Below are 17913 nucleotides of genomic sequence, written 5' to 3'. Positions count from 1 at the left end.
CACACACCAAACGCAGAGAGAGACACACAGAATCTTTACCTTCTTATAAAGCCACTAAACTCATCACAAGGGCCCTGCCCTCATGATCTAACCTAATCCCAAAGACCCCATCTCCAAATACCATCGCACCGAGGTTAGGGCTTTGACATGCATCTTAGTATGACATTCAGTCAACATTAAGTCTATAACATCTACTGACTGAGGGCAGGAGTGGTGCTGAAAGAAGAGGAAATAGGAATTCTTTTGAGAACCTATTGTGTACCAGATATAGGTCATGTATGATTTGTTAAACCCTAACAACATTATGGGGTAGCAATATACACTTCAATTTTAGAAATGAGGACCTTCAAGTTCAGAGAGGTTAAGTAACTTGTGCCTGGTCATGTATTAGGAAACAATGATACAGGGACCCTCCCCTAGGTCTCATTACACTAGTCTTAGATGGATACAAACACCAATCTGAAGACTGGATGTGGTCGTCTCACATATGGAATCTTCAAATAACATCAACATCTAAGACCCACCCTCCATTATAAAGATTCAGCTAGACTGAGGATAGGATCATCTCCACAGGAGATTCTGACTCATGGTCTGTTTAGAAAGCAATTTACCTCACTCACTCCTTCCCAGGATTAGTAAATACTTAGGTTGCCTTTCAGGTATGACAAGGACCTTTGATGTTCTAAGACAGACAGAATTTCAGGGATCATCCCTGCCTCCCTAGGAAGTAACAAGATTATACCAACTACAAAAGTTCTCTGTGAAGAGTAATTATAGTCACATACTTACTGTTTCTTGGACATGTCTCTGTCACTAATTAAGTATGGAGGGTCTTGAAGATACTAGAGAAGCCATAGGAGACATAGATATCACCATCAACAGCAGCAATGGAAAAGCACCAGGCATTTTCTCTAATTCCTTCTGTAGAAATACATTCACACTTTTTTCTCCTCTACAGGCTATGGGGTTGCAGAGTCAGACATGACTGAGCAATTAATACACACAAAGAAAGAATACTAGATGTGACTATAAAGTCTTGTGTTTGATTTTAAAATTAAAACAATAAAAGGGTACAAGGAAAGTTTTGGAGGTGATGGATATATTTATTACCTTGATTGTGATGATGCTAATGTGACTGTACACAAAGGTCTGAATAATTCATCAAATTGTATGATTAATTATGTGTAGCTTTTCCCACACTAATTATATCTCAGTAAAGCTGAAAAAAATCTGCAAACAGAATTATACATCTAAATGAAACATCGTACCATCTCTACAGATAGCTTGGGGAGCCATGTGTTTACTTTAATGGTGTGACTGAGGCTTGAATATCTTTTTGAATTCCCCATGCAAATGCTTACAGAATTTGTGGCATATTCTTTGAATATCCTTTGCCAGCAAAACCTCTGATCTTTATGCTATGGATTTGATTTTTGGAAATAGCAAAACTGTATTTGGAGACAAGTTCTGCAATCAAGTTAAGTGATCACACCAGGGAATTCTGATTTGAGAACAAAACTGGGACAGGCCATCGACTAATAAGAATACCTTCACTACGAGGTTTGAAAAACTTATTTTGAGATGAATTACAGTATGCGTATTTTCCAACTGATTTTTAGCAAAAATGGCATAGTATATTGTGTGGAGGTGGTGTTGTTTAGTCACTAAGTCATATCAGACTCCTTGCCACCCCAAGGACTATAGCCCACCAGGTTCCTCTGTCCCTGGGATTTCATAAGAGAGACTACTGGAGTGGGTAGCCATTTCCTTCTCCAGGGGATCTTCCTGACTCAGGGATCAAACTCACATCTTCTGCATTGGCAGACAGATTCTTTACCACTGAGCCACCAGGGAAGATCTTATATTAAGTATGTAGAATAGATGAAAATTTTGTAAGACAAGATACATTTGAAAATGAAAACTATTATTTTTTCCTTTAATTTTTTCAAGATTTTCTTCGTACACTTTGATTTTTATTTGACATCAGATCAATTTCAGTTGATGTTAGGTAATTTGATGCAATCAGGTCAAAGTCTGATGAAACCAAACAGTTTTAGAGTTACTTTGGGCTGAACCAGCCTTTCCCACAATTCATCTTTCCGGAAACACAATCTGGGCATATACCTCATTATTCTACTCAATATCTCCAGATATTGTAGCAGCAACTTTTGCATAATAGGGAAATAATTGGGCAAAAGATGAATAATAATTCTGATTATAATTAAAGCAGCAAGAGAGAGGAAATAAAATGCAGTCATGTTAAATAAACAACTGGAAATAATAGGCATCTTTACCATCTTGTGAAATAACACACTAACCCAGCATCATGATTTTTCCTCATTAACTTTAGAAGTACTCTTTCTACCATATTCACTTCCCGGTTGCATTGCAGGGGATCTTTATGCACTCTGACTGACTCTAGATTTCATACAATCCTCATTTCTGAAATGTCTTCTGATCATTGAATCATAAGGTTAACCGTCTTCAAGTTGTCATCATTCTGATCTTTTAAGGGCCTGGGATTCTTGAACAAAGCTATTATTTCCCTCAGTACTTTTCCATCTTCTTGTTCACGGTTATTTACAGCCAGCTTTGGAAAAATAGCACCAATCATCACAACAGCTTTGCATACTTACATTGCACCTGTTTCTGCACTATAAATGATTATTTATAATTTAGATTTATAGAAAATATTCATGGTAACCAGATCTCTGGGCACATATGTGCCTACTGAGTGCTTCTATTTTCCAGATAGAAAAACACATTTATAACAAAAAGCTCTTCTTCACTTTAAGTCAACAAATATTAAGGCTCTTTTATATTGGTTGTATACATGATACAAGGCTTTTTTACTGGCTGTAAAGATGACACTCCCAACTTTGGCCTTAATGAAGCATAACCAAGCCCATTAAAATCCTATTTCCAAAGTGCCTTTTGAAAAAGTTCCTTACTTTCTCACTATCCCCAGATTCAACAGATGTCTTTTTGAATGTACTTAATGTTTTTGTTTGTTCATTTTAGAATCTAATTTCATCACGTAGTTTCTGTGGTATAATCGAAGCAAGCTGGATAAATTATCTCCTAACTGGTTCATCATGAAAGAAGCCCAAACTGGTCTTAAAATAATTTTGAGATTTGGAGTCTTTCATAAAAAAAAGAAAGAAGAATCAAACAGAAGCATGATAAGAATTTTCTAAGCTAATTTGTAAGTGAGCCAACTGTGGCATAACTGAACAAGAATCTCACATATTGATTCTACACAAAGCTCCAACATTTCAACAGAACATGAGCTTATAGAGGGCAGAGATCAAGCCTCGTGGCTTTGGTGTGCTAGGCTCTTGGCATTATGCTTGGCATAGAGTAGGTATTAAGTAATTGTTTGTTGAATATAACTTAATCTAAACATTTCTAGGGAGAACAAAAGAAAGGTCTGAAGTTCAGGGTGAAGACTCATCACTAGACTCTCCAAATACACAGGTGTTTTGCATGTTTGGCATTCCTTATCATAGAACAAGAACCTGGAAAACCCGATTAGGGTTTTAAAGTAGGGGTTTGGTTATCACACAGAAAGTAAGACTAAGTCATGTCCACCTTCCATATTGGAAATGAAGTAGTCCTTGGAAGTACATCTGTCCTGTGTCCCTCAAGATCTCACTTGGTGATGGGAAAGTAACCAGTTTGCTATATAGTGTGATGTTAAAAGGCAATGCCAGCTTGATGTGCTGAACTTTCTAGGTAACACGCCTACCTTAGAGCAGACTCTCTTAATCTGCAGGCGAGACTCATTCTATTCCTGGGAATTACAGCAACTTGGGGGTAGAATCTCATGGTCCAGGGCAATGCCTTAACTTCTCATTTTTCTTCAAACTTCATCATGTCTAATCTCTCAAGTTCTGTCCATGTTGCTTCCACACTTTTTATGGATGGAGTCTCACATCTTCTCTCTCTCTCTCTACTGGACTGTTGAATTGACCTTCCTCTTTCCCTTCCTGCCCCAGTCATCTCCATAAACACTGCATTCACATTCTAGTCACGGTGATCTTTTAAAGTCCAAACATACTTCTACCCCTGAACCACAGGAAAGCAATGACTGCAACAATCAATGTCTGCAGGTTCCTCAAAAAATAGTGTTCAAAACTGCATGTCGTTCATTAGGGAAATACAAATCAAAACAACAATGAGACACCATTTCATACCCACTAGGTCCATTATTAGTTTAAAAAATAGAAAGTAACAAGTGTTGGTGAGGATGTGGGAAAAAAAATCCTACTTATGCATTGGTGGTAGGAATGTAAAACAGGGCAGCTCCTGTGGAAAACCATTTGGTGATTCTTCAAAAAGTTGAACAGATTTACCATATAACCAGCAAGTCTACTTTTAGATATGTACCCCAAAGAACTCAAAGAAGATTCTGAACAGATATTTGTAGATCAGTTTCCCCAGTAGTGTGATTTACACGATAGCCAAAATGTGGAAACAATTCAAATGTCCATCAATAGATGAATGGATAAACAAAATGTGGTATTTTATATATATATATATATATATATATATATATATATATATATATATATATGGAATGTTATTGAGATTTTCAAAGAAATGAAATCCTGAAAACATTATGATAAATGAAATGTAAGACACACAAATGTTTGATTCCACTTATTTGAGGTACCTGGAATAGGCAACTTCATAGATATAGAAAGTTATCAGTGACTATTAGGAGGGGCTATTGAGACCCATTGTTGAATGGGTATAAAGTTTCAGTTTGAGATGCTAAATACATTCTGGAGCTGGACAGTGGTGATGGATGCATATCATACAGTTAAAGCCACTGAATTTAGAATTAAAATGGTGAAAATGGTAAGTTTAATGTTACATATTTTATCAGAATAAAAATAAACTTAATTGAATGAATGAATTCCTCCTTCACTCTTGGTCTCCATCAGCTCTACATTCGCTAACACAATCTTCCTTCACACCACACACCCTGTCTGTGTTAACCTGACACTTGATCTACTCTCCAGGACTCCTTCCCTGCTCCCTCACATGTTGGATGCGGGGCTCAGCTTCCTTGGCTTGGGAGACCTGCTATACTCTACACATCCTTTATCCCAAGCATGGTGCACTATAATGGTCTGGTCTTGACTGCCACAAAGATAAAGAGCTTCTTATTGGAAAGAACTGAGTCTTTTAGATCCTGAGCGTTTTGAGTAAAACACCTGACATGAAGTTGGTTCTCAATAAATACTAAGAGAGCAAGCTTGGGAGAAAGCAACTAATTTTCAAAAACATAAAATGTCAAGATCAAAAGAAATCTTAAAACTTATTTAGTCTAAAGTCCTTAAGAAAATAATTAAATGCTAATGACACAGTAGCTAAAATGTTGCCTTCCAGAGGTCTAATTTTCATTTAAAATTCCATAGCATTTTTTCATTTTATCATTGATTTTATCATATAATAACTCATGTCTGAATTATATATTCATCATGTCTATGTTTTCCAAACTTTAATGAGTCTTACAACATCTTCATAGGGTTTTCTTTTCCCATGGACTAGTTGTCCTACTGTCTAATTAAGTTCATGTTTAGCTTAAGCAATATTGTCAATTACATAGCAGTTTTATGTGTTATTTCTTTTTTTTCTACTACGTTCAATAGGTAATTAACTATAAACTAAAAAATCACCCACATGTCACTTAAAGTCATCTTGCTACATTTTGTGTGTAGCCAGCCTATAAACATTCAACCTGTACAAGCATCTTAAAAATAAACTCAAATCCATTTTTCATATTATGTAGCCCCCAGGCAATTTCAACTTCATTCGATACTACTTAAAAAAATTTGGTAGTGCAGAATGAAAAAGCCATATAGATTGTGGAAGGGAAGGTCAGAGGTTAACATTTAAAATATTTTCAAGATAATTTGGACTGTTTGACTATATATTCAGTGGTACTTTTGCACTGACTTTAGCATCACCTAGCATAAAATGAAAGTCCACAAGAATTTAAACCTGGAATTAGATCAGCTGATCAAGAAAATTTGATTATTTTTTCTTTGATGCATGTCAGAAATAGCACATATGCAGTAATACAATAAATAAAATTCTAAAGTGTGTTAGTTGCTCAGTCATGTCTGACTCTTTGCGACCCCATGGACTATAGCCCACCAGGGTCCTCTGTCCATGGCATTTTCCAGGCAAAAATACTGGAGTGGGTTGCCATTTCCTTCTCCAGGGGATCTTCCCGACTCAGGCATCAAGTCCAAGTCTCCTGCACTGCAGGCAGACTCTACCTTCTGAGCCACCAGGAAAGCTGGGAAAAATTCTGAAGGTATTTTTCTAATCCCTGCTAAAACTGTCACAAAAGAGCTCTAGAGCTTTTTTTCCCTCAAAAAACATCACAAATTATGGGGTCTAATGACTCTAAATAATGGGGTTTAAGTGACTAAATGATCTAATGGTCATTTAATATGTCTTATCCAGTTATTCCATGATTTTCTTATCTCATATATACCCCCAAAAGGTAAATAAGAAAATTAATGCCTCAAGAAAGAAAACATCAAGACAATGATGAAGACATTAACTATCAGTCATTAAAAATCATTTAAAGACCTAAAGGAAATCATGATCATAGAAGTAATGGGAGCTGTGATGAAAAGGTCTCATCAAAGAGAGTGTATCAATAAGGATACAGAAATTATTTTAAAAAAGAACCAAATGGAAATGCTTAAATTAAGAAGTAGCATAACCAAAATAAGTGAAAGTGAAAGTCACTCAGTCGTTTCTGACTCGTTGTGACCCCATAGTCCATGGAATTCTCCAGGCCAGGATATTGGAGTGGGTCGCCTTTCCCTTCTCCAGGAGATCTTCCCAACCCAGGTATTGAACCCAGGTCCCCCACATGGCAGGCAGATTCTTTATCAACTGAGCTATCATGGAAGCCCCCATGAAGAAGAACTAAAAAGCCTCTTGATGAAAGTGAAAGAGGAGAGTGAAAAAGTTGGCTTAAAACTCAACATTCAGAAAACTAAGATCATGGCATCTGGTCCCATCACTTCATGGCAAATAGATGGGGAAACAATGGAAACAGTGAGAGACTTTACTTTTGGGGGCTACAAAATCACTGCAGATGGTGACTGTAGCCATGAAGTTAAAAGACGCTCCTTGGAAGAAAAGTTATGACCAACCTAGACAGAATATTAAAAAGCAGAGACATTACTTTGTCAACAAAGGTCTGTCTAGTCAAAGCTATGGTTTTTCCAGTAGTCATGTGTGGATGTGAGAATTGGACTATAAAAAAAGTTGAATGCCGAAGAATGGATGCTTTTGAACTGCGGTGTTGGAGAAGACTCTTGTGAGTCCCTTGGACAGCAAGGTGATCCAACCAGTCCATCCTAAAGGAAATCAGTCCTGAATATTCATTGGAAGGACTGATGCTGAAGCTGAAGCTCCAGTACTTTTGCTACCTGATGCGAAGAAGTGACTCATTTGAAAAGACTATGATGCTGGGAAAGATTGAAGCGGGGAGGAGAAGGGGACAACAGAGGATGATATGGTTCGATGGTATCACTGACTCAATGGACATGAGTTTGAGTAAGCTCCAGGAGTTGGTGATGGACAGGGAAGCCTGGCATGCTGCAGTCCATGGGGTCACAAAGAGTTGGACAGGACTGAGTAACTGAACTGAACTGAACCAAAACAAAACGTTCATTATTAGACAGTGAAAAAACCTGTAGATCTGGAGAAAATTTTTGTAGATCACATATCTGATAAAGGACTTGTTCTAGAATAGGTAAAGAATTTCTAAAATTCAATAATCAAAAGATAAAAAATTCAAATTAAAAATGAGTAACAGAGCTGAATAGACATTTATTCTAAGAAGATATACAAATGATCAATAAGCACATGAAAAGATACTGCACATCTTTAAGTCACTAGGGAAATGAAAATCAAAATTACAATAAGACACAGTTTCACACCCATTAGTAAGGCTATAATAAAAAAGACAGATAAGAATAAGTTCTAGTGAGGTGTCTAAAAACTGGAATCTTCATACACTGATGGTGTAAGGTAAATTGTGCAGCCTTCTTAGAATGCAGTCTGATATTTCCTTAGTTAAACACAGAGTTACCTCATGATTTAGCAAGTAACTATAATTTTATATCATGGTTTCTGTTGTTCACTTTTAATTAATTCATTTTATAGATAAAATTTAATTTATTATACTAATAAAATCACATCTACATTTTTTCAATTAAATATGGTTTGAAATTAAGTACATTAATGCTTTTCCCCTGTAACATTATTAGCTGGTGTAATGAGTCTTTAAATACCAATTGGTATAATTCATCAACAGAGTCCTTTCTTTAACAGATTCTCTGGTTCAAGAAGATTAATGCTCATGTGACTGACATGAAAGTTCAGCAGAATTATGAGTTTTCTTCCACACCATGAGTGAAAACACTGAATTATATTCAGTATCATGTTTTGTTAAGTCATTTTATTCTTGGAAAATTGGCAAGCCTTGAGTAGAATGTATAGCTATGCTCTGACAACTAAAAGTCTGATTAAACCTATCAGATAATAGAGTTTACAGTTGGATTTTTAAAGCTTGCATTTCATCTGAATCTATTTCCAAAGAAATACCTATGTGTTGATACCTTTTCTAAAGTCTTCACTAAATACCAGACAATAAATCGATTATTATGTGTACTAATTGGCTATACTTAGACTGAGTAGAAAGGTTTCCTTAACGATTCCTTTAAAATTTCATCCTTACTGCTGGCATTTAGTGAATGTCAAGATACTTAATTCAGGAGTGAACTTTCTGGGTTGTTTTTTTTTTTTTTTTTTTTCCAGTAAGATTCTATTGTTACTGACTTTATCTTGATAAAAAAAAAAAATTACCTCAAATCTTACAAAATACATTTCTGGATCCAGTAAGTGTGTTACTTTCTTAAAGTGACAAATCCCTCATGGGACTTTATTACTTTTTTTTCAAAATTTTAAGGGGGGGGTCCTAAGATGGCAGAGGAATAGGATGGGGAGACCACTTTCATGCCCAGTTGTGGGGAGACCCACAAATTCATCGAAAGATCATTTGAACGCTGAGCAAATTCCACAAAACAACTTCTGAATGCTGGTGGAGGACACCAGGTGCCCAGAAAGTAGCCCATTCTCTTCAAAAGGAGGTAGGACAAAATATAAAAGATAAAAAGAGAGACAAAAGAGTTAGGAATGGAGATCCGTCCCAGGTAGGCAGTCACGAAGGAGGAGAAGTTTACAAACACCAGGAAACCCTCTCACTGGTGGATTTGTGAATCTCAGAGGGCAACATAATGAGGAGGAAAAAAAAACTCTCAGGTTACACGCCTAACCACAACTCCCAGCAGAGAAGTAGCCCAGACACTCTCGTCCGCCAGCAGTGAGCGGGGGCTGAACAGGGAGGTGTGGGCTGCATACTTAGGGTAAGGACCAGGCCTGAAAGCCCTGAGGATAACCTGAGGGACCTAACATGAGATAACAACCCAAACTGGGATAGCTAGAGAGAGAATAAAAAGAAAGAGAGAACTTTCCCATGAAACGCTTTAAGGCACAGCCTGGCCCACTCACAGAACAAAGGATTGAGCGAATACCAGTTGTGGACCGCCCCACCTCCCCACCCCACTGGGCGAAGAGAGACAGGCGGGCGACAGCCAGAGCTGGAAGGCGAGGGGCAATCTCGGCCCCAGAGATGGCTTCCTTCACCAAACTGTGAGCAGGCTCTCAGTTGCTAACCACGTCTTCCTGGGATCCTGGATGGATGACATCCACCAGGAGGGTCGCAGTCAGAGATCAGCTCCCAGAGGAGACATAGCACACCCGAGAGGGTGCTCTGATGGTGCTCCCAGGAAATTGAGTGGCTGGGACCAGGGTGGTGATAAGACGCACCACCCACCCGGGAGAGTGCACTCGCCAAGCACCTGGTTGCCTGAGCTGCTCGGACATGGGAAAGGCACAAAACGCAGGCCCAACTGACTCTGCCTTTGTGGAGTACCTGAGAACCTGAACCTGAGTGGCTTAGACCTGGGAAGTACATGCAACCCAGGGCCTGCTTTAGACAGCTCCCCTGCAGAGCAACCTGGACCCTGAGCAGTGTAGACCAGGAAAGCACACACACCATGAGCGGGGGCAAACCCAGTGTGGCCCAAACAATGCGAGCACTCCCCACACACACCAGTGATATCTGTTTATAGTGTTCCTCCCTCCCCAGAGCACAATTGAACAAGTGAGTCTAAATAAGTGACATCTTTGCTCCCTTATGTCAGGATGGAAATTAGACTCTGAAGAGACTTGCAAACAGAGGAAGCCAAAATAAACAAAGAAGAGGGAACTGCTTTGGAAATGACAGGAGCAACAGATTAAAACCCTGTAGTTAGCATTGATTACATTGGAAGGGGCCTATAGACCTTAAGAAGGAGTATAAGCTGGAACAAGGAAATATCTGAAACTGAACTGACTCCACACTGCCCTCAACAGCTTCAGAGAAATTCCTAGATATACTTTACTATTATCATATTTAAATTTTTAAATTTTTTATTTTCTTTATTACTCCTTTAATTTTCATTTTTATAGGCTACTATTACCTTGCCCAAAAAAGATCCTATTTTAAAGCAAATTTCATAGATACAGTTTTTATAATTTTTGCAATTTTTTTTAAAATATTGTATGTTTGAGAGTCTGACCTCTACTCTAGATTTTTAATCTTTGTTTTTGGTATTTGTTATCAATTTTGTACCTTTAAGAATCCAATCTTCAGTACTCATTTTTACTTAGGAGTGTGATTACTGACTTGATTGCCCTCTCCCCTTTTGACTCTCCCTTTTCTCCCCCAGGTCACCTCTATCTCTTCCCTCCCCCTTCTCCTCTCTACCCAACTCTGTGAATCTCTTTGGGTGATCTGGGCTGTGGAGAACACTTAGGGAACTGATTACTGGTTAGATCTGTCTCTCTCCTTTTGACTCCCCCTCATCTCCTCCTGGTCACCTCTATCTCCTTCCTCCCTCTTCTCTTCTCTATGTAATTCTGTGAACCTCTCTGAGTGTTCCAGACTGTGCAGAGCACATAGGGAATTGATTACTGGCTAGCTTGCTCTCCCCTCTTTTGATTCCCCTTCTTCTCCTTCTGGTCACCTCTATCTCCCTCCTCCCTCTTCTCTTCTCCATGTAACTCTGTGAACCTCTCTGGGTGTCCCTCACTGTGAAGAATCTTTTCACCATTAACCTAGATGTTTTATCATGGGTGCCATATGGATGGAGAAGTCTTGAGGCTAGTGTAAGAATAAGACAAAGCCAGAGGCAGGAGGCTTAAATCCAAAACTTGAGAACACCAGAAAACTCCTGACTCCAGGGAACATTAAAAGACAAGAGCTCATCCAAAAGTCTCCATGCGTGCATTGAATCCAAGCTTCACCCAAGAGCCAACAAGTTTCAGAGCAAGACATACCAAGCTAATTCTCCAACAATGCAGGAACAAAACCCTGAGTATTAAAATACAGGCAGCCAAAAGTCACACCAAACCCACAGACACCTCAAAACTCACTACTGGACACTTCATTGCATTCTAGAGACTCTAGAAGAGATCCAGCTCCACCCACCAGAACACTGATGCAAGCTTCCCTAACCAGGAAACCTTGACAAACCACTCATCCAACCCCACCCACAGGGAGGAACCTCCACAATAAAGAGGAACCACAAACTTCCAGCATACAGAAAGGCCACCCCAAACACAGCAATCTAAACAAGATGAAAAGGCAGAGAAATATTCAGCAGGTAAAGGAACAAGATAAATGCCCACCAAACCAAAGAGGAGGAGATAGGGAGTCTACCTGAAAAAGAATTCAGAATAATAATAGTTAAAATGATCCAAAATCTTGAAAACAAAATGGAGTTACAGATAAACAGTGTGGAGACAAGTGAGTAGAAGCAAGAAAAGTTTCACAAGGACCTAGAAGAAATAAAAAAGAGTCAATCAATAATGAATAATGCAATAACTGAGATCAAAAGCACTCTAGAGGCAACCAACAGTAGAATAATCGAGGCAGAAGATAGGATAAGTGAGGTGGAAGATAGAATGGTGGAAATAAATGAAGCAGAGAGGAAAAAAGAAAAAAAAAAAAAGAGAAGAAATGAAGACAACCTCAGGGACCTCTGGGACAATGTTAAACTCCCCAACATTCAAATCATAGGAGTCCCAGAAGAAGAAGACAAAAAGAAAGGCCGTGAGAAAATACTTGAGGAGATAATAGTTAAAAACTTCCCTAAAATGAGGAAGGAAATAGCCACCCAAGTCCAAGAAACCCAGAGTGTCCCAAACAGGATAAACCCAAGGCAAAACACCCCAAGACACATATTAATCAAATTAACAAAGATCAAACACAAAGAACAAGTATTAAAAGCAGCAAGGGAAAAAACAACAAATAACACACAAGGGGATTCCCCTAAGGATAACAGCTGATCTTTCAATAGAAACTCTTCAGGCCAGAACGGAATGGCAAGCCATACTTAAAGTGATGAAAGAGAAAAGTCTACAACCCAGATTACTGTACCCAGCAAGGATCTCATTCAAATATGAAGGAGAAATCAAAAGCTCTACAGACAAGCAAAAGCTGAGAGAATTCAGCACCATCAAACCAGCTCTTCAACAAATGCTAAAGGATCTTCTCTAGACAGGAAACACAGAAAAGGTTTATAAACTTGAACCCAAAACAACAAAGTAAATGGCAATGGGATTATACTTATCAATAATTACCTTAAATGTAAATGTGTTGAATGCCCCAACCAAAAGACAAAGACTGGCTGAATAGATATAAAAACAAGACCCCTATATATGCTGTCTATAAGAGACTCACCTCAAAACAAGGGACACAAGGGAAAGTGAAGGGCTGGAAAAAGATATTTCACGCAAATGGAGACCAAAAGAAAGCAGAAGCAGCAATACTCATATCAGATGAAATAGACTTTGAAATAAAGGCTGTGAAAAGAGACAATGAAGGACACTACATAATGATCAAAGGATCAATCCGAAAAGAAGATATAACAATTATTATACAACAATTATATATATGCAACCAACATACAAACACCACAATATGTAAGGCAAATGCTGACAAGTATGAAAGGGGAAATTAACAGTAACACAAATGGATAGATCAACTAAACAGAAAATTAGCAAGGAAACACAAACTTTAAATGATACAATAGAACAGTTAGACCTAATTGATATCTATTGGACATTTCACCCCCAAAACAATGAATTTCACCTTTTTCTCAAGTGCACACGGAACCTTCTCGAGGATAGATCATATCCTGGGCATTAAATCTAGCCTTGGTAAATTAAAATAAATTGAGGTCATCTCAACCATCTTTTCTGATCACAATGAGGTAAGATTAGATGTCAACAACAGGAAAAAAAAACCTATTAAAAATACAAACATATGGAGGCTAAACAACACACTTCTGAATAACCAACAAATCACATAAGAAATCAAAAAAGAAATTAAATATGCATATAAACAAATGGAAATGAAAATACAACAACCCAAACCTATGGGATTCAGTAAAACCAGTTCAAAGGGGAAAGTTCATAGCAATACAAGCTTACCTCAAGAAACAAGAGAAAAATCAAATAAATAACCTAACTCTACACCTAAAGAAACTAGATAAAGAAGAAATGAAGAACCTCAGGGTTAATAGAAGGAAAGAAATCATAAAGATAAGGTAGAAATAAATGAAAAAGAAACAAAGGAGACCATAGCAAAAATCAACAAAGCTAAAAGCTGGTTCTTTGAGAAGATAAATAAAATAGACAAACCATTAGCCAGACTCATAAAAAAAAAGAGGGGGGCAGAAGAATCAAATCAACAAAATTAGAAATGAAAATGGAGAAATCATGAAAACACAGAAATACAAAGGATCATAAGAGACTACTACCAGCAACTATATGCCAATAAAATGGCATATAAACTTGGATGAAATGGGCATATAAACTTGGATGAAATGGGAAAATTCTTAGAAAGGTATAACATTCCAAAACTGGACCAGGAAGAAATAGAAAATCTTAACAGACCCATCACAAGCACAGAAATCGAAACTGTAATCAGAAATCTTCCAACAAACAAAAGCCCAGGACCAGATGGCTTCGCAGCTGAATTCTACCGAAAATATAGAGAAGAGCCAACACCTATCCCACTCAAACTCTTCCATAAAATTGCAGAGGAAGGTAAACTTCCAAACTCATTCTATGAGGCCACCATCACCCTAATACCAAAACCAGACAAAGATGCCACAAAAAAAGAAAACTACAGGGCAATATCACTGATGAACATAGATGTGAGAATCCTTAACAAAATTCTAGCAAACAGAATCCAACAACATATTAAAAAGATCAAACATCATGACCAAGTGGGCTTTATTCCAGGGATGCAAGGATGCTTAAAATATTCACAAATCAATCAATGTGATAAACCACATTAACAAATTGAAAGATAAAAACCATATGATTATGTCAATAGATACACAGAAAGCCTTTGACAAAATTCAACATCCATTTATGATAAAAATCCAGAAAGCAGGCATAGAAGGAACAAACATCAATATAATAAAAGCCATATATGATAAACCCACAGCAAACATTATCCTCAATGGTGAAAAATTGAAACCATTTCCCCTAAAGTCAGGAACAAGACAAGGGTGTCCACTCTCATCACTATTATTCAACATAGTTTTGGAAGTTTTAGCCACAGCAATCAGAGAAGAAAAAGAAATAAAAGGAATTCAGATTGGAAAAGAAGTAAAACTCTTATGTTTGCTGATGACATGATCCTCTGCATAGAAAACCCTAAAGACCACCAGAAAATTACTAAAGCTAATCAATGAATATAGTAAAGTTGCAGGATATAAAATTAACACACAGAAATCCCTTACATTCCTGTACACTAACAATGAGAAAACAGAAAGAGAAATTATGGAAACAACTCCATTCACCATTGCAATGAAAAGAATAAAATATTTGGGAATAAATCTACCTAAAGAAACAAAAGACCTATATATAGTAGACTATAAAACACTGACAAAAGAAATCAAAGATGGCACAAATAGATGGAGAAATATACCATGTTCATGGATTGGAAGAATTGATATAGTGAAAATGAATATACTACCCAAAGCAATCTATAGATTCAATGCAATCCCTATCAAGCTACCAACAGTATTTTTCAGAGAACTAGAACAAATAATTTCACAATTTGTATGGAAATACAAAAAACCTCAAATAGCCAAAGCAGTTTTGAGGAAGAAGAATGGAACTGGAGGAATCAACTTGGCTTACATCAGACTATACTACCAAGCTACAGTCATCAAGACAGTATGGTATTGGCACAAAGACAGAAACATAGATCAATGGAACAAAATACAAAGCCCATAGATAAATCCATGCACCTGTGGGCATCATATCTTTGACAAAGGAGGCAAGGATATACAATGGAGAAAAGACAATGTCTTTAACAAGTGGTGCTGGAAAAACTGGTCAACCACTTGTAAGATAATGAAACTAGAACACTTTCTAACACTATACACAAAAATAAACTCAAAGTGGATTAAAGATCTAAATGTAAGACCAGAAACTATAAAACTCCTAGAGGAAAGCATAGGCAAAGCACTCTCTTACATAAATCATAGCAGGATCCTCTATCACCTACCTCCCAGAGTAATGGAAATAAAAGCAAAAATAAACAAATGGGACCTAATTAAACTTAAAAGCTTCTGCACAACGAAGGAAACTATAAGCAAGGTGAAAAGACAGCCTTCAGAATGGGAGAAAATAATAGCAAATGAATAAACTGACAAAGAATTAATCTCAAAAATATACAAGCAGTTTCTGCAACTCAATTCCAGAAAAATAAACAACCCAATCAAAAAATGGGCCAAAGAACTAAACAGACATTTCTCCAAAGAAGACATACAGATTGCTAAAAAAAAAAAAAAAACCACATGAAAAGATGCTCAACACCACTTATTATCAGAGAAATGCAAATCAAAACCACAATAAGGTACCATCTCATGCCAGTCAGAATGGCTGCTATGAAAAAGTTTACAAACAGTAAATGTTGGAGAGGGTGTGGAGAAAAAGGAACTCTTTTACACTGTTGGTGGGAATGCAAACTAATACAGCCATTATGGAGAACAGTGTGGAGATTCCTTTAAAAACTGGAAATAGAACTGCCATATGACCCAGCAATCCCACTGCTGGGCATACACACTGAGGATACCAGAATTGAAAGAGATACATGTACCCCAATGATCATTGTAGCACTGTTTACAATAGCAAGGACATGGAAACAACCTAGATGTCCATCGGCAGATGAGTGGATAAGAAAGCTGTGGTACATATACATGATGGAATATTACTCAGACATTAAAAAGAATGCATTTGAATCAGTTCTAATGAGGTGGATGAAACTGGAGCCTATTATACAGAGTGAAGTAAGTCAGAAAGAAAAATACCAATACAGTATATCAATGCATATATATGGAATTTAGAAAGATGGTAATGATTTCCCTAGAACTGTACAAAAGGTCTTCACAACCTAGATAATCACCATGGTGTGATCACTCACCTAGAGTCAGACATCCTGGAATGTGACGTTAAGTGGGCCTTAGAAAGCATCACTATGAACAAAGCTAGTGGAGGTGATGGAATTCCAGTTGAGCCATTTCAAATCCTGAAAGGTGATGCTGTGAAAGTGCTGCACTCAATATACCCACAAATTTGGAAAACTCAGCAGTGGCCACAGGACTGGAAAAGGTCCGTTTTCATTCCAATCTCAAAGAAAGGCAATGCCAAAGAATGCTCAGACTACCACATGATTGCTCTCATTTCACATGCTAGTAAAGTAATGCCCAAAATTCTCAAAGCCAGGCTTCAGCAATATGTGAAACATGAACTTCCAGATGTTCGAGCTGGTATTAGAAAAGGCAGAGGAACCAGAGATCAAATTGCAAACATCTGCTGGATCATCAAAAAAGCAAGAGAGTTCCAGAAAAACATCTATTTCTGCTTTACTGACTATGCCAAAGCCTTTGACTGTGTGCATCACAATAAACTGTGGAAAATTCTGAAACAGGAATAGCAGACCACCTGATTGCCTCTTGAGAAACTTATATGCAGGTCATGAAGCAACAGTTAGAACTGGACAGACTGGTTCCAAATAGGAAAAGGAGTACATCAAGGCCGTATAGTGTCACCCTGCTTATTTAACTTATATGCAGAGTATATCATGAGAAATGCTAGGCTGGAAGAAGCACAAGCTGGAATCAAGATTGCTGGGAGAAATATCAATAACCTCAGATATGCAGATGACAGCACCCTTATGGCAGAAAGTGAAGAGGAACTAAAAAGCCTCTTGAAAAAAGTGAAAGAGGAGAGTGAAAAAGTTGGCTTAAAGCTCAACATTCAGAAAACTAAGATCATGGCATCTGGTCCCATCACTTCATGGGAAACAGATGGGGAGACAGTGGAAACAGTGTCAGACTTTATCTTTTTGGGCTCCAAAATCACTGCAGATGGTGATTGCAGCCATGAAATTAAAAGACACTCCTTGGAAGGAAAGTTTTGATAGCATATTAAAAAGCAGAGACATTACTTTGCCAACAAAGGTTCATCTAGTCAAGGCTATGGTTTTTCCAGTGGTCATGCATGGATGTGAGAGTTGGACTGTGAAGAAAGCTGAGCGCTGAAAAATTGATGCTTTTGGACTGTAGTGTTGGAGAAGACTCTTGAGAGTCCCTTGGACTGCAAGGAGATCCAACCAGTCCATCCTAAAGGAGATCAGTCCTGGGTGTTCGTTGGAAGGACTGATGTTGAAGCTGAAACTTC

General features: G+C 37.7%; 1 protein-coding gene across 3 annotated transcripts in view; it reads right to left on the bottom strand.

Moving 5' to 3' along the window:
- The window catches only part of KCNIP4 (potassium voltage-gated channel interacting protein 4), a 1244828-nt gene that overhangs the window by 252422 nt on the left and 974493 nt on the right, over positions 1-17913 (bottom strand). The window lies entirely within an intron of this gene.

The sequence above is a fragment of the Odocoileus virginianus genome, chromosome 21 (genome assembly GCF_023699985.2).
Source record: "Odocoileus virginianus isolate 20LAN1187 ecotype Illinois chromosome 21, Ovbor_1.2, whole genome shotgun sequence".
NCBI lineage: Eukaryota > Metazoa > Chordata > Mammalia > Artiodactyla > Cervidae > Odocoileus > Odocoileus virginianus.
The sequence above is the reverse complement of the archived record's forward strand: the minus strand, read 5'-3'. Positions and strand labels throughout refer to the sequence as shown.